Source organism: Talpa occidentalis, unplaced genomic scaffold, assembly GCF_014898055.3.
Source record: "Talpa occidentalis isolate TD23 unplaced genomic scaffold, MPIMG_talOcc4v2.1 talOcc4.11, whole genome shotgun sequence".
In the NCBI taxonomy this organism is placed as follows: Eukaryota; Metazoa; Chordata; class Mammalia; order Eulipotyphla; family Talpidae; genus Talpa; species Talpa occidentalis.
The window spans coordinates 87,980,066-88,002,019 of NW_023601104.1; the positions used below are offsets into that span (position 1 = coordinate 87,980,066).

At 38.3% G+C, this 21,954-nt stretch overlaps 1 long non-coding RNA gene across 3 annotated transcripts in view; it reads left to right on the forward strand.

The window, feature by feature from the left end:
* LOC119238319 (uncharacterized) overlaps positions 1-7,587 on the forward strand; it is a 55,557-nt gene extending 47,970 nt beyond the window's left edge. Inside the window, exons 3-4 of one of the 3 annotated variants that reach the window (XR_008550963.1) lie at positions 6,277-6,408; positions 7,564-7,587. This is a non-coding gene — a long non-coding RNA (uncharacterized LOC119238319). Of the gene's footprint in view, positions 1-6,151; positions 6,207-6,276; positions 6,409-7,563 lie in introns of those variants that run through there. The other 2 variants (XR_005123541.2, XR_008550965.1) reach the window with 2 other exon arrangements.
* The last annotated feature ends 14,367 nt before the right edge of the window (positions 7,588-21,954 follow it).

The following is a 21,954-nucleotide window of genomic DNA, read 5'->3' on the forward strand; positions in this document are numbered from 1 at the left end:
GTATTAACCCACTCTTTATTGATAGACATCGATTGGGGACTGTACAATGTAATAGTATATGTACTTTAAAAATGTGATGGCAGCCTATGTGCACTGACCTAGTGCTGCATACATAATGAAAAAAGTAATGTAGTAGCAAAACATCAGTATAAATTTTATAGCACAAATTACTGGAAGTTGAAATAAAAGCATTGGAAATTAATCAAAGAGAATTTATAAAGATTTCATTTGGGAAAGAAAAGATATCTTAGGATTTCAAAAAAAAAATAACAATAGATTTCAAAAGCTAATTCAACAGGGTAAAATACTGCAATAAATGTCTTGTGTATTCTAGGTAAACAGTGGATATTGCCTTTCATATTGGTGCCTGGTCTAGATTTATCTAAATGTGTAGCAGGTAACATTCACCAAAAAAAAAAAAAAAAAATAGTGAAAGACAGACTAATGTCATCCTCTAAAGAAATTCTATAGTCACCCAGGGATTAAGTGCAGTGTTATTGTTTTGGAAATGAGAACGCTGGGGATAAACATGCCTCATTATTTCTAACTAAATTAAAGAAATCTTCAGAATTAGCTTTAAGAATTGCTAACCTAGCATCTTCCAAGAATTCTATTCATCTTCTTGTATTTTTCTCCTTTCATGGGATTAAAGAACTCATTTAGTAAGATTGTTGAACAGATTTTTATCAGGCTTAGCTTGTGGATCCGCCAACATTCAAGTGTATATATTGCACACATATAACTAACAAGTTTGCCTTCTCTCTTCTTCTGCCAAGACCCAAAACATTGACAACAAAGACATAAAATGTGATGAAAACAAAGACATAAGTTTGGAGTCTGAAATGGCAGCCAGTTTTCTGGTGCAGGAATTAAACTTGCCTCAACTTATCCTTAACTATTAGTAGAACACTTCTATGCAAACTTAGTATTTATCTATCTATCTATTTATTTATTTTTATACAAGAACTGGGGTACAGGCCAGAGGCACAGGAGGGTGAGAGGATTCACCAGAGACAGAGCAGGGAGCAGAACAGGCAGACTGACCAAAACACACTCTGAGGGGAGCAGCGGGAATGGCAGGAGAGGTCTGCCATGGCATGTGGACTATCTCCCTGGCCAGCCAGGAATGGAACCCATGCTGGAGTGGCTGCAGACAGCTTCACAGTGCTGCGCTCAACCTACTGTGCCACCAGGGAGGCACATATGCAAACTTATTGAGTATCTTTTATATACAAAGTATTCTTAAGAGTTTCAGGAAATATACAAATAAGTACATAAATATGGGATAGAGAATGGTATAAACTATAGGGGAGAACAGATATGACATACAAGCCCCAAAATGCCACATTACAACTGTCATGTAAAAAAATAGGGCTCTTTGTCTCTCTAAGTATTGTCATCTCCTCCATGAAACCCATTTTAACAAATATTCAAGAAAGGATGTGTTGGAGGATGAAGTAAGGATTCGAATTTGGTAATTTGAGTTATAGTAGACTATTTTGACTTCCCACCATTTTCTCAGGTTGATCAGGTTCACTTGGGTAAGAACTTAAGCAATTCAAACTTAGATTTCCTACTAGGATTAACTCCATATTTTATTTTTTGGTAAGATTTATTTATTTATGCATGTAAGAACTAGTACAGGCCAGAGGTATGGAGGGTGAGAGGATTCAACAGAGACAGAGTGGGGAACAGAACAGGCAAACTGACTGAAAAACACTGTTGAGGGGAACAGTGGGTGAGACAGGAGAGGTCTGCTGCACCATGTGGGTAACTCCTTGACTGGGGATCGAATTCGTGCTGCAGTGGCTCTGGACAGCTTCATGGTTGCGTCTTAACCACTTGCACCACCAGGGAGGCCCAACTCCATATTTTATAGCCAAGGTAGGGTCTTGGTTCAAAAGGGAGCTGACATGGTCACTGCTCAGAGGTTTGGCCTGATTTCCATGTTATTTTCTTCTTCTTCTCCATGAGAATCAGTCCAAGTTCTGACTTTGGTGGTGATGGACCAGTCCTGGTGGCTTTGGGAAGTGACTGCCTAAGGTCTCATCAAGCACACCCTAATTTCTCTGTAAGTCAGTAAGACCAGCACTTTCCATTACTATGTGCAGTCTAATAAAAATTAAAATATTTAATTAATCACACCAAAGCAAAGAACAAAGCCAGATACATTTTGAAGAATATCTGGCTTAATAGACCCTGATTTAAACATGTACCTTGAACCAGCCTGATTCTATGTAGGAAAGCAGAATAGTGTTTTTGTCTTATCTCCAAATCTTCCTGATTTGGGTTCTAATAGATTATTTTATCATAGCATTTGAGAATAATAAAGAATTGGCTATACCATGATTCTTGTGAAGTGATTAAAATGTGAGAAGTCACCCACTTTCTTATTAACTTGTGTTAAGATATACACGATACGCTATTTCTGCTTTTTCAATTTTTAATTTTAATGTAACTTATACTTGTGATTGTTGAGATATTTGTGCCAATATGACTGTCTTGACTATTATCTAAGAATGTCCACATCACTCAAGTTTGAGGCTACGGCATCATCTTCAACAAGCAATTGAGACTGAGTTTTAATAAAATCTGCATAACCACTAAAACTGTATGTAAAATGTAGTGTGTGTTATGGGTAAAGGTCCTTAAGTTTCATCACATATCCTGAAGTTCCTGTGACAAAATTAAATTAAAACAAAGCAAACATACAAACAAAAGCTGTTATCTGGAACACAATTAGAACTAGTCCTCATGGAGACTTTATCACACAATTGTGTGCAAATATGGTAAAGAGTGCCTAATTGAATTAGAATAAACATACAAATATTAACATGAAACATTACCTCTCTTGAATTGTTTAAACAATATATGTCTGTGTATGAATATAAAACATTGTCTCTTTTGGGAATTCTTTAAATTATGTATATATGTGTGTTTGTATATACACATATATACATACATATAACATTGCTTTTCTTTCTTGAATTCTATAACTCTAAAGCTAGATTAGTTATCTTTGCTCTTCAGAGGTTAAGTCACTGGGGTTTATGAGAAGAAAATCCAGAAAAAATGAACCTCCTCTCACTCCTTTAGATCTGCTGTACAAATTTTAATATCTGTTAAACCCCCCAGGGCCTACAGTGAAGTAATATATAAATATAAAAATATAATACAGAAGAACGCTGCCTCATATGCTATTTCAGTCACATATATACAACCCTTTTTCCTATCTTCAAGAGTGAAACACATACAACCATTTAAGGTACACTTAATTTGCATAGAGAAATGAGAATTTTAAGATGTTTCTGTGAGAAGCTGAAAATAGAGTTCACTCTCCTGTCTCCATTATAGCTAAAATCAAAATGGCAAATGAAGAAATTCTCTTTTTTGAAAGTATCCTGTCTTGGGGACTGAAAAAAATATTTGCAGGAATATTTTTTAAAACAATTTAGATTATTTTTAATTAGGGAAACTACAAACCCTTTGGAATAGCAGAACAATACACCACAATTACTTCAAAATGGCTCTTTATCTATCTAATCAGAGAGATTTTTCTCATTGAAACTAGCTTGTTTTCTTGCTTCTGTTGTCAGCTCCCACCTTGCATCCCATCAGCTGCCAGGGACTTGACAGATCCACCACCGCAGCATCTGTGCATCCTTCTTCCTTATCCTACTGTTATGTCAAGGCCCTTATTTACACTAACTCTCCCCTAGCCCATTGCCAGAGATTTCTGTTGTTCCTGTTGGTTTTTCTGTCTCTAACCTTTTTTTTTTTTTTTTGCAATTGTTTCTGCAATTAGCATTCATAAAGCCCAGAAAGAAGTAGTTCCTACCTTTGCCACCCCCCAAAATTTAATGGCACCTGGTGAGCCATTAGAATTCACATTTGGCTTGGCCTTCAATGCCTTTCTGCACAATCTCCCTCTGATTTTGCTATTAACCAGCACTTTCCACTTTGTATCTTTGGGGTAGGTTTGATATGTACATTTTTTTCCCATATCAAATCCCTATTTATGGCCTACCTGGTGGCACAGGGGTTAAAGTCTCAGCACTATCAAGTTATCACCAGCCACTGTGGCATGAGTTTGATCCCCGGCCAGGGAGCAACCCACGTGGCACAGCAGACCTCTCCTGTCTCACTTGCTGCTCTCCTCAGCAGTGTATTTCAGTAGATCCACCTGTTCTGCTCTCCACTCTTCTCTGGTGAATCCTCTCACCCCCCACATCTCTGGCCTGCACCCCAGTTCTTATATACATAAATAAATACGAATAAATCTTAAAAAAAAAAACCCTATGTACATTGAAAAAAAGTCTTTACTATATATTTGGTCCACCCCAGGTAAAAATAATCTCCTCCATCTTTTACCTTCAATAGCAGAACTTCCATAAAGGATTATTATTTCAAGTACTATTTAGTACAAAGTGTCATTTATCAGTCTTATGTTTGGGCTGACTTTCTCAAGTCCATTCTGAGAAAACAACATTTAAAGCCATACTCTGCAGGTAGAGAACAGGGTTTTTCTAAATTCCAACAACTCTTTAAGCATCTGAAGAAACAGATGAAGCAGAAATAACAAAAAGAATAAAAGGTAAATTGAACTTCATCAACATTTAAAACTATTGTGCTTCAAAGGATATCACAGAGAAAGTATAAAAGCAACTAAGTCACAGAACAGGAGAAAATATTTGTAAGTTATGTATATGAAAAGGATTTCCATCTAGAATAAATGAAGAACGCTTACAACTCATCAATAAAAAGATAGCCCAATTAAAAAATGATCACAGTCTTTGAATAGAATTTCTCCAAAGAAGATATATAAATTGCCAATAAGCAATGAAATGATGCTCAACATTATTAGCCATCAGGGAAATGCAAATCACAACCGCAATGAGAAACCACTTCATACTCAGTAAGCTAAATAGAGAGAATAAGAAACATTGACAAAAATGTGCAGAATTGGAAATCTATATCCTGCTAGTCAGAGTATAAAATGGTGCAACCTCTTCAAAAACAGTCTGACAGTTACTCATAATGTTTAGAATAGAGATTTACCATATAAGCCACCAATTCTATTTCTAGGTATATATTCACAAGAATTGAAGACCTAGGCCTCCACTACAAGCTCTGTGTGAATGTTCACAGCATTGTTATTTACAACACCCCAAAAGCGGAAAGAACTTGTATCTCTATTAACTGAAGAACAAATAAACAAAATGTAGTGCAGTCATACAACAGGATATTAATCCACAACAAAAAGAAGGAATGTAATGATACATGCTGCAACTGGGGTGAGCCTTACAAATATTATTCCAAGTGAAAGAAGCCAGCCCGTAAAAGGCCACACATTGTACAAGTCCATTATATCACATGCCCATAGCAGATAAAGTTCATAAAAACAGAAAGCAGATGCGGGAGTGCCACAGACTGAAGGAAGGAGAGAAATGGGTAATGTCTGCCACTGGGTATGAGGAATCTTTGGGGAGTGATGAAAGTATTTTAAAATTACATAGTGGTGATAGTTGCAAAACTTTGTGAATATGTTTATAATCACTGAGTTGTATGATTCAAAAGACTAAATTTTACATGAATTTGTATCAATAAAACTTTATTTAAAAATGGTTTGGTGTAATTTTAAAAAGCAAACATGGAGGACAGGAAGACAAATATGTGTAAAGGGAAATGCAGCTCTAGGTCCCTCGGTAACCTCAAAGCACTATGTTCAGGCAAAATGATAGAAATTTTGATACAAAACCTGGATAACTTGAGAAAAAAAATCTGAGATCCTTTGGGCTGATCTGCTGTGCTGTCATATCCTGCAGGCAGTTGGTCTACTTCAAATGTCTTAACCTTTTGTTCTTTGCCATGACTGACCTTAGAGACCTATATACTGAGATTTTTCCAACTTTTGGCCTTTGACTATAAACTTCCCTCTGACTGTAGCATTTCCTCTTATTTTCTAAGCCATATATGAGTCTCTAAGCTCTTGCTCAGCTTTTGCTCTGCCACTAACCAGACTCTGACAAGAACAAGGTAGACAGAACAGAGAGAGGATGTGGCAAGGAAAGCTGAAGTACTGGCCTGGATGGCAGCAATTTTTAAGCCACCATGTTTAAGTCATTCGGCTATACCCTTTGTTCCTCTTCAGGGGCTTAAGGAGAGTCTTTGAGAGGACACAGAACAAAGACCATCAAGAAAGAAGATTTATGGCCCTAAGGGGGTGGTCAGCAGATCCATATGCTGTCTGCCTCTGTGTGTTTTCTCAAATTACAGAGACAAAATAAACAGCCCCTGGAGGCTTAAGGTGAAGAAATAAATGGGGTCATGATTCCAACGTGAGGAGGATCCCAATATTCACCATGAAGCCAGAACAACCAAAATCATCAGCAAAACCTGGGGAAAAAGGTAGATAATTAAATCATTAGCCCAGTAAGCAAAATTATCAGAACGGTAGAATGAGCAGGCAATGACCTCTCTTCTGGTTGCAAATTATTTGATATGATTAATATGTGTATATACTTATTAGTAATATAGATGCAGATGCAATCCAGAAAAATGCTAAAACATATAAAGCACAACCATCAAATTAAAATTTGTGACATATACCTTAAAGGTAGAAACCAGGTAGAATCTAAACCATGGAATCCTAAGTACACTTGACCCCAAGGCACCAAAGGAAAGTGCAGCCAAGCTGATGCCAAGGATTCTGGGTACACTCCACTCACTTAACAAAAGAACTACATTGAGACCCTGAGGCAAGTGACACTGTATGTAAATAGGGAAGAGCAATGAGAAACTTGGGATCCCTACTGTTCAAGGTTAGAAGTCCTGACTGTGGAAGCTGGAGCTGGAGGTAAAGGAGGACAATGTCTGTGGGTACCCGGAGATCTCCAGTAGGCAAGATATTTGATTGCTTGCTGATGCTATACTCAGTTACACCATTGAGTTATTTGCAGTTCCCAGAAAGTGTCCTCCTGTTAGACCACCATGTTCGTACATGTCCCATTAAATCCTATCCTAAGGCATCTGGTAGAATAGTACTCTGTAAATAGATAAATAAATAAATGTCCAGTAACTATGTCTGGTACATAAAAGGCGCTCAAGAAATCTTTGTAATTGTACTATTATGATTATCAGCTAGTATTACTAACAGTTAAACCTCATCTTCAGGAATCACATCAGAAAATCATTGTTTGGGATGACTAGAACCCTCAAAAACATGTTTAATTTTCTTCTGGGAGAAATGGTTATGCCCCTCTATTGTGATTGTGAGAAGAGGGATTTTTAAATCACTAATCTTCATATATTCATCATCTAGAGGATATTCTACCTCATAATAGGTGTTAAATATTTTTACTAAACAAATAAAAATGGCTGTAAAAAGTGACCATTTTCTTCAGATAATCTACAAGGTATCTGCCTGCCAGCCGATAATTGAACATTAATTATTGTACCCCTGTGGTTGAAAATTGGCATCTGTGTGAACTGAATTGCTTTTGACATGGGGCAATTTTTTTTTCTTTAATGTCTGTTTTCAATTTTTTTTTTTTTTATGTTCAGTGAACTGCTCTGGAAAATACAAAGGCAATCATTTTGTCAAGTCTTCATTGCATGTCACATTTCTGTGATCATAGTTTTTCAGAGGAGTGATTGAAAACTTCATCCAGGGAGCCCTTTTTTGTCCAGCAAGACTGAATGGAAGGACATGATCGTAAAACCATTACCTTCTTCATCAGTGGCCACAGAAAATATGATAATTAATGGTATGTGTAGTTTTGCTTAGGCCACAGTATCTAACTACTTGGCCCTCTACTTTCTAGATGTTTCAGTGATGATATCATCAGATGAAATTAACATTTACGTCAATAGACTTAATATCTACCTTCCACAATGTAGGTGAGCCTTATCTAATCAGTCGAAGTTCTTCATAGAAAAAAACTGTCTTCCCCCAGGAAGAGGAATTCTGCTGCCAGAGTACAATATCCACTCTGTTCTAGGTCTCAGCCTTCCCTATAGATTTTATTTTTTATATTTTTTAATATATCCTTACAGACAGGCTTGTTAGGAAAAGGAGAAAGGAAAAAAGATTCAGACACAGGGATACAGACATAGGTGAGAGCTGCTGCTGCTGCTTTGCAAAGGGAAATGGTTTGTGAAAAGAAATGCCTGTCTAGTCACAAGTGGGCAGGAGAGATGCCCTCTGCAGATTTTACTTGCCAGCTTTACAATCGGACAAGCCAGTTCCTTAAAAATCACTCAATCTCTCTCACAGAGATTGATAAATGATATGATAGGTAGAGAGCTAGCTAGCTAGATGCCAGACAGACAGACAGACAGACAGATAAAGAGTTTTACTACTTCTACCACTCCTGCTTGGCCACCTCACTTGTTGACATGGTTGGTCAGTAGCCAGTCTAACCCCTTAGCACTGAGACCCCTCATTCCCCTAGCTGAGGCCTTGTGGTGATAGCCACCCCCTCACCTGTACCATAGGACTCAGGAACAGAGCATTTCAGTAGATAGAGGGGAGCAAATGAGTCCATGGGGTACCTGGGGCAGGTGTTGGCAGAGCCAAGGTGTCACCAAGCCGAACACTCCATCATGGGACCATGCAGAAATTTAAATGTCAGCAGGCAGCAACTTAGAAAATACTGAACTCACTTCGTAGGCATTGATGTGAGCTCTAGGAACCCTTTCTGGGTTATTTACTTTTTGTTGTTTTCCTTAGCATTGTGAAAACACCTGTCTGTATCACTCCTCAAGGATTTCACCACTTGTGTAAAATTAAGGGGGCAACAGGGGACAGGATTAACTTTGGATTCCTTCAAGTCATGCCATGGCTAAGGCTAAACATACAATTAGTTGTGTTGACCCTGAAAATGCTGTCATGAGAATGTTGTCTAAAACAAAATAATGTGAACATACATGAATGATTCTAATCATTGAATCCACCTGAGCAGCTTCACCTTTCTGATGGGGGGCACCATTGACACAGGCGCTCCAGGGCAGTCAGGGACTTTGTGGGAAGCCACAGTACTTGCGTGTCCCACTGTACACATCCTGTTCTCTCTGTTGGATCTTTCATCTCTATCTCTTCCCAACTGATGTTCAGATGCTGTGAACCATGGCTTGAGAGGTCTCTGCAGACCTGGTTGTCAAGAGTTCTCTGCAGCAGAGTGTTTGTAAGACAGTGTAGCAATTGCAAATCTCTGTAATATTTGTCACCTTTGGGGAAACTGTAGTGTAAGTTTGTGACATGTTACTATCAAAATTGGATAAACATAGGGAACATATGCTATTAAAAGGACATAATTTATCATGCATTTTCAGTTTTAAAAATTAAAATGAGGCTGTGTTCATGATGTCAATTGATATTATTCCTCTTCAGTGGTTAAAGGAACAACAAACATTAGGTTTTGTCACCTATTCAATTATGCTGTTTCAGCTACTGCTATGAAACTCTCCCAGCAATGCATGGTTTTTGCTGGAATATCCATTAAGTCCAGGCTGCCTTTAGCCATGTTTTACAATATAATATCCTATATTTCTATTGGACTCTTGGTCAAATGCATCAACGGTCAAATAGTCCTAAATCATTGATCATTACTCAGAAGCACTAAATATATCCTTGTGAATGATACCGCAACTAGCACTATAGGAAGCAAATAAAGAAATATGATTCCTGCCCAATAGGAAGTATAATTTCAGACATATAATATGCCATTCAAGTGTTTGAATACATGGGTGGTATAGAATTTTTGTTTTGTTTTTTTCTCACTAACATAGATTCTATTTTTATCCAAAGATATCTCTGTGTCCTGTGCAAGGGTCTATTCTTCTTCCACCCTTAGTTTATGTGATCTGACTTTGGCTCCATCACCAGCAATAGGAGTGGAACATGTGACCCAGGGCTAAGCAACTTAGCATCAAGATGCTAGGATGTCTTCACCAAAGTCGTCATCATTTTACAACTCAAGAGAAGAGTCTGACTGGGACTGAAATCAGCACATAGAAAAGCTGAGTTCAGAAATGGAGAAAAGAACCCCAATCCTGACAACTTCGAGTTCTTAGTAACTTCTAATAAATCGAATGTGTCGGAAGTACCACTATTTGCTTTTCTAGACTCAGACACAGAAAGGATATCTATCACCTAGTTTCTTCTTTTTTGGGATCACTAGGCCTGGAGGAAGACAGTATCAATCATGCAGATGCTTAGATAGTCCTGCAGAGGGGCACATGTCGGGAGGAAGCTAGCACCACCTTGTCAGTCATTTATGAGTCACTTTGGAAGTAGAACATGTACCCCAAACTCTCCATGACTGTAATTTCAGCCAGACCCTGACTGTAAACTATGAGAGACCCTATCAGAACCACCCAATAAAGTCACTCCGAAGTTTATAATCCACAGAAACCATGAAGATAATTAATTTTTATTTTCCCTTGTATCTTATTTAAGTTTACTATTTTGTGAAGGGTAGCTATTTGTTTACTTGCTTTTTTTTTTTATACACAGTAACACCAAATGAATCCTAACTGATACAGTATAATGAAAAAAATTCACCATTTTCACCATTTCTCCCAGGTCATATTAGTTGTCTCCATCCCCACTGCACTTTGTATGACCAATAATTGCAGCACAAGCAATGTAAAATTATTAGAAAAACAGTAAGGTACAAACTCTGAGTCAGTGAATGGTGTTCTGAATGAGCTCCACCCCCTGATGTCTTTGGGGACTCCTTCACCATCTTCATACTGATGAGATCTCTGGCACCAAGGATTACAATTCCCAGCATGCCCTGAACCTGACTTCTTGGGATGCTGGAAACTAGGGGCAGAGTTAACCAGAGAGTGTGGCTTAAAAACAGAAATTACACGTGCTCTTGCACACCTGCTTCTCTGGCTTTGATTTGTATCCTGCTGCCCTGGTATCTCAGCTCAGAGGGTGCAGCTGCTAGAAAGTGTCAGCTAATCTCTCTCTCTCATCTTCCTCTACCTCCTCCTTGTAATTTCCCTTGTAAATCAGCTTTTTTTTTTTAATTTCTCTCTGTGTGTCTACTTTTGGGTCTTGCCCTGAGTTCTAAAGCTATGGGTAAGGACTCACAAGCCAGGTTGTCCCTATTCCCCCTAAGGTTTCCCTGTAATAAAGCATGTAAAGTTTGCCAGATGAATTATGTACATGTTAAAAATGGAACTATAAAAAGAATAAAATAATTTTAAAATAGGGAACTTTTCTATATGTATCTAGTAACATGTAATTCGATATAGGAAAAGATTAACAGGGTTGTTTATGTAAAAATTTAGAATGTAGGCCAAAAAAATCTGCACTTGAGGTCAAAAGACAATAGAAAAATATATAAACTTTAATAATAGAAAAAATCAATTTCCCTAATTTTTATATATTTAATAAAATGAATAAATGGACAATTGACTAAAGAAAATGAATCAAATATCTAATTAACATGAAAAGAACTTCTATATTGCTAATAATCAAGGGAAGGAACATTTTTAAATGAGATATCTGTTTAAATTTCAAATTGATGAAAGTTGGCAGTTCTTACCATCTGTAAGAGTCTGAGGAACTAGATAAATATCTTTTGCATTCTTTTTCTCAAGCTAATTTGAAGTTGGTTTCCTTTCTTGCAATAGAATGGTTTCAAAACTCTCCATGTAAGACTTTTTCTCCATTCTGACAACTTTTTTATAGTTTTATCAAAATGAAAGTATATTATATATCATTATTATTTTTATGTACATATATACACACATAATTTCAATCCAAATATTTTTTTGATGTTTGTAATGAAAATCTAATATCACAGCTTCTTCTTTCTTTCATTTTCCATGTTTTCTTTTTCAATCCAAATATTTTAAATCTGACTCAAAGGAGAATAGGATAAAACTGCACAGTTCAGTTGCTAAGTTCAACCTCTTTCTGCTCTTACTTGCTTAATGTAGTCCTGATAGCTCAATTTCACCTAGTTTGTGATGAATTTCAAAATAGGGAACTCTAGACATACCTTGCTTAAAGCAAATCCGAAATAAGAAAAAGCAATTTGATATATGCACATCAAATCTATAGACATTTTATTTTACCAAGTTGATGTCTTCTTTTTAAAAAGCATTTCTAGTATAATTGCTTTGGAAACCAGTTTCCTCTAGTAATCTTCTGACTTGATTCAATTTATAAGTAGCTTTCCAGAAACATCCATACATGTCTGGCTAGGCACTGATCGCATGATACAGGTATTTTACCCCTTTCTTGACTGTTGCAATTAACATACTAGAGAAGAAGCAGGAGCAAGAATAAAATCAAGCAGGTGGGACTAGCTTTCAGATGTTCTCTGCGTAAAATGAACCTCTACAAAACACTTGATGCTCTTGCTGCCTTTAAACAGTTTATTTTATCCCTGAGTTGGTATAGTTTCTGTCTTGTGGGGGTTGATTTTTTTTTTTTAATGTTTGTATACCATTGCAATCAAAAAACTTTACAGAAATCAAATGTTAAAGAAAATGGCCTGATTGTATTGCTTGGTTGATTGAGTTCTCTCTACATGCAGTCGTAAATGCAGACATCTCAGGACTAGGAAAATGTCAACTTAGAGATTGCATAAAATTGTGGAAAATTTAATTTCTGCTTGGGTTGGTTTTATCAATCTTCTAATCACTATGCTAAGACAAAGTTATCTACTCTCCTGAACTATTAGGTGACTGTTATTTTAATATTTCAGTGAGATATTTTGGTTTAGGAACACAATGATGAAAAATAGAGAGGCTCTGAAAAGCAACATAAATACCAGATATATTGTAGGCAAAAGGAAGAGCCTCTTTCCTGAGTAAGGCAAAAAAGAAACACTAGAGTACACAATATACTACTGTATATTTGTACTGTATCTATTTTGTTAAGAATAGGTGACTATGTGTGGTTCAAGTTATTGGTTTATAGCCAAATAGAGCATAGGGTTTTTTCTCTGAAGGTCTGAGGATATTGACAGTTGGAAAATATCATCTCAGCTATGGTATTTTTCAAGGATTTCCACTGGAAGTCATTAGGACCATGGGCTACTATGAAGATAATAAAGGAGATTTCAATTATAGAAGACAACCAAAATGTCTTAGGAAATAAAGAAATGCATTGGAATTACTTGAAAAGAGACGATAGAAGCATAAGGATAGAACTTCATGCATGCCTTGCTGAATTTAGGAGCAAAGGAATTGGTTGCTCTGTGTATGAGATGATTAATTTCATATATCATCTTGACTGGTCATGGGGTATGTAGATATTTTGTCAAACACTGTGTTTGAGTATCTCTATGAGGGTGTTTTTGAGTGAGATTAACACTTGAATCAGTAGACTGAGTAATGCAGATTGTCCTCTCTAAACGTTGTTAGTGAAAAGATACATATTTAAGCAAACATTAGAGCAGGTCACATGAAAATACTAACGATGTAATTGAATAAATGTGAAATCCATTTGTCAAATACTCAATAAGGTAAGCACTTGGGATATTTAACAATTTACTTGCATGATGGTATGCATTTTCTAATTTATTGGATACTTAATTCTTTCATAAAGGTAAATTATATATCATCAATCTTTCTAGGAGGCTGTTGTCGTAGGCTTAATTTAGTGATGATATTTTCAGATAATACACCTGCACGAGAAGTAGTATGTAATCTACATAGCAAAATATCAGGGAAGAGGTAGAATATGCACCTCCATTTTCTGTTACAATTAGTGGAATATATTGTGGGCTTTGGCATAAAGAAAAGGATTAAAAAAAAAACAGAGATACAACTTAAATTTGAATATCAGACAGACTTGAAACTAAATTTCTTCAACATGAGGGGGGTTCCTTTATTTTCTTAGCTGTTTTATCTCTCAGTACCCTGCCTCCAGCCAAGTTCTCCTGGTCCTCTACTGCCATCCTTCTTCCCCATCCCTTTCCTCTTATGTTAAACACCCCCACTCTCACCCCCTGGGAACTATAGTCCTGTTATTTTATTATGCATAACAATTCTTGGTTCCCATTTATCCTAATACCTCTTATCCATTCTAGCCCTGGGCTTAACATTTACATAGCAAAAGGACCATTAAAGTGTTTCCCAAGAGTTCTTCCTTTAAAAGAAAATGATTGGGGCCTCCCTGGTGGTGCAAGGGGTTAAGCACCTCATTATGGGGGAATCAGCAGCCTCTGGCCAGGAAGTTACCCACATGGCCCAGCAAACCTCTCCTGTCTTGCCCACTGCCTACTGCTCCCCACATCAGTGTATCTCAGTCCAATCACCTGTTCTGTTCCCCACTCTGTCTCTGATGAATCCTCTCAACCCCCACCCCTCTGGCCTGTACCCAGCTCTTGTATGCATAAATAAATAAATCTTTAAAAAATATATTGATTAAAAAAAAGAAAACTCTTTTTATCAACAGAGTCCAATTACAAGTATCTGCTACAAATGAGACCATGTAAACTCCCACCTCTAGGATCCTTCCACAGATAACAACTACAAACTGGACAAAACACATCAGAGCTCCTGAAAGCACTGGAGAATAAACATAAAGCAATTCTAGAGGGGGCTGACATTAGGGAGAAAAGACACTGAATGAGTTTCTCATCTGCCGTTCTGTACCTCCTCCGTTTTTTCCTCCTCTGTTTTCTCTTTTTTTCTTGTTTTACCAGTTTTTAGCTGAGGGTACATGGCAGGCAGAGTCAGGCTATAAAGGTGAAAGTCTTATAAAAAGTCCATAATCTTTCTGGTCTATAAAGCAGAGCACAGAGTTAAGGAACCGCAGTCTCTGAGAAAGTGTAACAGGGTGGTCCCCAGGAAAGGGGGAGGTTCCCTGCCCCACCCAAGGGAGGGTGGAGCTGAGGAGGAAGAGGAGAAGCTGCAGAAGAGACTAAGGAAGGAAGCAGGATGGAGCCAGGAGACCTGGAGGAGGCGCGTGGAGCCTAGAGACACGTAAAGAAACTGTGCTTGTCTTTTGGTCGTGGACTGGGTGACACAGATGTGGGTGAGACCCGTGGGGAGGTGACAATGGCAGCTTTTATCTTGATGTTGATTTTGCTCTTTTCCTTCCGGGCTTGTCCGGTTGTTTGTGACCCTTTTCTGTGGGTCCCCACTGGAAGATGCTTTAGACTTGTAGCAGGCTTTGGGGCCTTGTTCTGGGCCGATCCCATATGGATGGACTTTTACCCACGAGGGGACGGGTAACTTTGGGTGCTTCATTTAGAAACTAGACTCTTTGCCTTACCTGTATTGTTTCCTAGTTTTATTAAAGATCCTTCCCATTAGTCTCATGTGTTTTGTGTTGATGCGGCGGATGGCCGAACCCATTTAGAATAGGCAGGTTTGCGGGGTTTGGGCTGCCCCTCTCCCTGTCCTATAACAAAAGGATTAGGGGAAGAAGGACCATTGAAGGGGCATATCAGAAAGAAGAAAGCCAGAGAGAAGGAGCTGTGAATTCTGTGTATAAACTTTGCCCAAAGCACTGACTGACGATTGTGTACATTGAACATTGTGTGCATGGGGCTGACTCCAAGAAAACCAGATAAAAGAACTGATTTGAAGTATTAATTGGCATCAAAGGACAGTGTGTAGGTGAAAGCTAGCAAAGTCGATTGCCTGTACAAATAAAGCAAACAGATACTATCAACTCATCTCAGAGGAACATGAAATCCAGAACCTCTAAGCATGACTTGCATACTCTGTGATATATAACCCCAAACTACTTGATATAAGATGTGACAGGGCAACCCCAATGTGAAATGGGTTGGCCTGACTGTGGGTCCTCACCCATGTGCTTAAAAGGGACTTATAATGAGACTCAAATGTGGGCACACACAAAAAGTTTAATGAAGTGTTTATTTACAAAAAGTGGGAATGAAGAAGGGAATAACTTAGGGTGAAAGAGAGAGAGAAAAACCGGTGAATGTGTCCTACCAGTTCTGCTGAGCTGGAACCCCAATAGCACGTTGTAAGCTGTCAAAAAACCAAACTCCTCCCCCCAAGCCCACATGTCTGGTTTTATATCAAACCTATATGCTTAACTCCACCCTCAGTTCCCAGCATCTTCCCTTCAGTGATGATGGCCTTAGGGTATTTGTAGTCCTTGGTGTCTTGCATTTCTTTGGTCTGGGGTGAGGGTGGGGTCCATAAAACCTATGTGTGTATTTTGTTCAGGAAACACTTTCTGCCTGTCAAGGAGACCAGAAGATGAGGATGGAGATGAAGTTGGTTTTGGAGATGTTGGGTTTAGAGAGTGGGATCCTTGGTTTAACTCTGGTTAAGTTTTCACCAGAGCATCCCTTTGAGTGTCACATGGTGAGTTTCTCCATGAGACACAGGCATGGTTATATCTAAAAGGTCAGGTTTATTACAAAGGGAGTAAAGGGTAAAGGATGCTTGCATAGACACAAGTGGTCAGAAAGAGCTGCCCTGAAAGGGACAGTTTTGTTAAGGGGGGCATGTATGGTCACAGGCAGGCAGCCTTGGGAGGAGAGCTGCCTCCATTACTTTGCAAAGGGAGAAGGTCAGTGAAGAGACACAGTCACAGGTCACTGGGGAGGAGGGGAGGGAAGGGGATCAGGGCAGAAAATTGGGGAATACAGTCTTTTTTTTTTTTAAAGATTGATTGATTGATTGATTTATACATACATACATACAAGCACTGGGTACAGTCAGAAGCGCGGGAGGGTGAGAGAATTCACCAGAGCCAGAGCGGGGAGCAGAGCAGGCAGAAGGACCGAAGTACACTGCTGAGGGGAGCAGCGGGGCGGCAGGAGAGGTCTGTACGCCATGTGGGACCCTCCTCCGGTGGGATCCAACACGGTGTTAATTTTGAATAACAATGCAGAATTTGAAAAGGACCAGAGAGTCTCTAATGGCTCTCTTTCTCCATGTCATCTTTCTTCACCTCTGTGCCTCATTATACCCTCTCTAGCATCTGATACTTACTTCTGAAGATGGTGCCTAAGGATTTTTCATTTCTATAGCTTGTTTAACAACAGTGTCAATCACATCTACCTCTACCTCCATCTCCCAGCATTGCCTGAACCAGGTTTCTGGTCCTGTGGTGCCTTCTTTCCAACTTTTCTACTCTTAACCTCCATCAGAGGCAGAACCCACGATGACTGACTCAGGTATTAGAATTTCTTATCTCCTCAGGGATGGTTACACTGGCGGCAGTGTGTGAGTCCAGTGACAGGTTGTCAATGAATTGGCCTAAGTTTTATGAAGGAGACTTCTCATCCTGAAATCCTAAGTTTGTGCTCAAGTTAGCAATAACTACTGCCTATCAGTCTCTACAAGCTTCTGGCAGGGAACTATTACCACAGTAACTGTCAACTCTCACATATCACTTACTGGGCTGACTCTTGTCCTCTTTAAAAGTTATGTCCACTGAGAACCTGTGGATGTGACCTTATTTGGAAAAAGGGATTTTACAGATGCAATTAAATTAAGATCTATAAATGAGATCATTCAGGATTTCCCAGGTGGACCCTAAATCCAATTTCAAGTGCCTCATAAGATGAGAAGCTATTCAGAGACCCAGGGAAGATAGAGACAGACTTGGTGATTTGTCTACCAGTCCAGGAATGCTTAGTGTGTTGGCAGACATCAGAAGCTAGGAGAGAGAGGGAGGACAGTTTGTTGCTCACTCAAGTTTCATTTTCTATAAAGTGACTTCAATTTTGCTCATTAATTTTCCTTTTTCTTTTTGTTTCTATGTGGGCATTCACTTTCTAGCCTGAGATCAAATCCTTTCCCAATCATATGCTTGCAAAATTTTCTTCCTAATTTTTATTTCCATTTTATAGTTAACTATTAAGTCCCCAATTTTTCAACAGTTAAAATTTATTATTTTTTCTCATGATTTTCACTTTTGGTTTCTGAGAGCCTTCTCTACCCTAAGACCATGAGTTTGTCACAAACATTATAGCCTCATATTCACCTTTAAATCTTGAAATCTTGAAATCATTTTGCTTATGTAATGAAGTGTGCATCCAATTCTATCTATCTGTCTATCTAGCTAGCTAGCAAGTTATCATCTACCTATTCAATATTTATTGAAAATGCTGCCATTTCTAACCAGTTTTTTTTTTTCATTTTGAATTCTATCATGTATCAAATTTTTATATATGTATGAATTTGTCTCTGGGTCCATTTCATTGATCTGCCTACTTCTGTACCAACACTATACAGACTTGCTTTTATAAAAAATTAAACATGAGAACCCCATATTATTTTTCTTCTCAAACATCTTGGCCATTGCAGATCTTTATTTTTCCATGTAAATTTGTTTATCAGTTTATTAAATCTCACGTATGCCCACACATAATATCTGTTAGGCAAATATCTTTAAAAATATATGTTTTTGTCAACAAGATAATGCCATGCAATACTCATTAAAACCCAACAAGCATGGCTGAATGCTGTGTCTATATAGGTCTCATGGAGTTCTAATATTGTCTTTCTGGTTAGGAACTCTAGATCTGTGGGAAATTGACATCCTTAGCATGTTTACAGTCACAGGAAAGAAGGCAAGAACCCACTGACTGAGTATTTAGCACAGAAAAGCATGCTGAGGAAATAGTGTGCTTTAAAAGAACAGGTAACAGAACTTAGTGCTATGACTTTCTACAACTCCTCTGAAATTTCTAGAAACAAAAAGTGATGTTCAGATATATAGTTCAGATCTATACTATATCCTCAGCTTGAAAAGTTAAACATAATTAGATGATTTAAAGATTGAAATGCCTGAAAGGAAGACAAGAGAGGGAGGACAAGAATATGGAAGGGAGGGAGGGAGAGAGAGAAAGAACATAGAAGCCCTAAAATAAGCCAGAAAGTACAGAGTATTTTTTTCTTATTTTGCTTTGTTTTTAAAGTGATCTGAGAGTATAGAGGTCTTTCTATATAACATAAAACTCAAAAGTCAAAAAAAAAAGGAGTGATGAATGCAGTCAGATGAAAAAAATCTGATTCCTCTGAGATAAAACCCACTATAAGCAAAGTCAAAATCAAAAGATAAATTGGGAAACACTTGTAATCCATGCCACAACCTAAGCATTAATTCCCTAATATATAATATATAGAAATCTCTCATCTGTAAGAAAAAGACCAGTAGTCTGATATGAAAACAGAAAAGGATATGAAGAGGCATATCATCAAAGAAGAAAATGAGTTATTTTAAAGCTTATGGAAAAATGCTGAGTCTAGATAATAATAAAAGAAATGTAAACTTAAAGCTTACTGAACCTACACTTGTCAACGCCATGTTATCAAAGATCAAAAAATGTGATTAAGTCCCACAGTGAGGTATGATGAAGTAGGCATTGTCATTCATTGGTTTGAGTGTAAATTCCTGTAAACCTCAGCTGAGGAGAGCATGGATCAGTTTCCTCAAAGGGACCAGACAGGCTTTGCCCAAGATGTCCTGTGTAGGCTTTTTCCCAAGACCTTGGTCACCTTAATATGTGGAATTGAGATCCATCAAGGCCCTGAAGACAAGGAGAAGATTTTGGCTTTCTTCTAATTTCCCTGCCCTGACCCTAATCTAAGAAGTAATTACTACTCCCTAGAATGATCATGAAGAATGTAGTGTGGGGGTATTATCAAAGTATAGGTTTATTTGTAAACATTTCTCTACAGGAGACTCTCATCTTTTTACTCTGATAATAAAAATGAGTCATCTCCTTGTAGGAAAACCCTTCCCTCTTCTCCACACCACAGATCCCTTAGCACAGGATTAAAGTATTTGGTTCACCCCATTTTACATTAGAATTTATAGCCATGTAAATTCTCCATACGTGTTTTATTAAATTTGGTCATTTTTCCCCCTACTAATCTGTCTAATGATAATTTGCTCATTCATCCAGCCTCAGATAACTGACTCATTTATCCAGGGATGGGGAATGTTCCACTGTGACCCAACAAATCAGCATTATTACTGGGTACTCATGCACAGCATTATTACTGGGTACTCATGCACATCTATTTTTCTTCTCCTTGGCTTTTTTTCTTCTCCCCTTCCCCTAGCTTAGCAATAAACAAGTTCACTAGGATGGAGTTAGACCACGAAGTTAGCATAAGACCTAGGGTTACTCTCAATTGATATGCGTAGGCTCCAACTGAGCTTCGGTCCAGGACATCTACCAGTGCAGGAAACATCACTTGATAGACAATTAAGGAGGTATTCTTAGCAAGATCACCCTAGAAATAAAAAGAACAGAATGAAGGCAGAGTCTACCTCCTGGAACACTTTCATGATGCTGACTCTCTTCAAGTGTCCCCTGAACTGGACCCTTGCATACTGCTAACCCTATCACCTGGGAGTTTCCCCAGTGTACCTAAATTTCTAGCATACCATGTAACATGCATGTGTGTGCATGTGTTTGTATGTACATTACTACTGTATGGGCACTGCTAAATTACAAATGAGCATTTCCCTATCATTCAGTAATTTTATTTATGGAAGTTTGTCTACAGATGTACTCACATACACATGTGAAAAGGAAGATTGTTCACCCTGTCATTATTTGTGATAGCAGAAGACTGGAAACACTCTCAATGTCTACAGATAGGGAACTAGTTAAAAAATTAGAGTACCTCTAAGAACAGAAAATCATGCAGCCGTAATCAGAATGAAAGGACTTTTTGTATGACTGGAATGATTTGTAAACAAAATGTTTAGGTTGAAAATCAGGGTGCAGAACTTATTATGTAATGTATTGCAACATGTGTCTTAGAAAAGGGTGCATTATGCACACACAGTCATTGTTTCAATCCTGTGCTCTGAAAAGATACATATTAAACAGATATTATTAGTTCTCTTTGTGAAGTGACAGTGGTTGCCTGTGAATAAGAATAAGACAGAATTGTTTTATTGTGTCCTCTTTTGGGCCTTAAGACTTTAAACCGCACAAATGTATCATAGTTCTGAAAGAAAAGTTAGAATAAAATAAATACTCAGCAACTCCAAAAAGTCAGTGCAGAAGCTAAGGATCATCACCTGGGAGAGTTAGGGTGGAATGCCAGGATGGCAGGTGGTAGAAGGGGCTGATGTAGGGAACACCGAGGCCCCCTCTTTCAATGACAAGGCGGTCCCATAGCACCATGATGCCCAATGCAGCTAGACAGAAACAATAGCTGCCTGCCATGCATACCATTCCTTGTATGCCAATCTTTTTGTTTTGAATAAGTAGCCATACCTACTTACTATGGGCTAATTTTGATGGGTTGTTTTAAGATTTTGGAGGAAAAAATAAGCATCTGACATTGATTAACTCATCTTTAAAATGAGTGACTTCATTTGTAAGAATGTTTCATTTAATTATATTGATTCTCTTCTTCCTCACTTACCCATCAGGAAGAAATCTGAAAACACCTATATAAAGTAAGTTGAAATATTTGAAAATATTAACACATGTACCCCATGCAACTAAAATTTCAGTAGACATGCTCCTCTCAGAAGTGGGAGGAAATCACTGTGATGAGCCCAGATTTTCCAAAATCCTAGACTGCCCCTATCGAGGATGCAGAGGATTTTTCACTCTGCAGAGAGCTGGGGAGATGCTAAAGCAGTCCCTTCCTTTTTTTTTTTTTTTTTAGATTGATTTATTCATATAAAAACCGGGGTGCAGGCCACATGCACGGGAGGGTGAGAGGATTTCACCAGAGACAGAGTGGGGAACAGAGCAGGCAGATGGACCAAAAGTGGAGCAGTGGGTGAGACAGGAGAGATCTGTGGAGCAGCGGGCGAGACAGGAGAGGTCTGCTGCGCTATGTGGGATTCTCACCGGCCGGCAGGGATCGAACCCGCACTGCAGAGGCTGCAGACAGCTTCACAGTGCTGCTCTCAACTGCCTGCACCACCAGGGAGGCCCTAAAGTAGCCCCTTTCTTCTTGCCCAAGTCCTGCCTGCAGTTTTCAATTAGATGTAGTCATTCTGCTCCC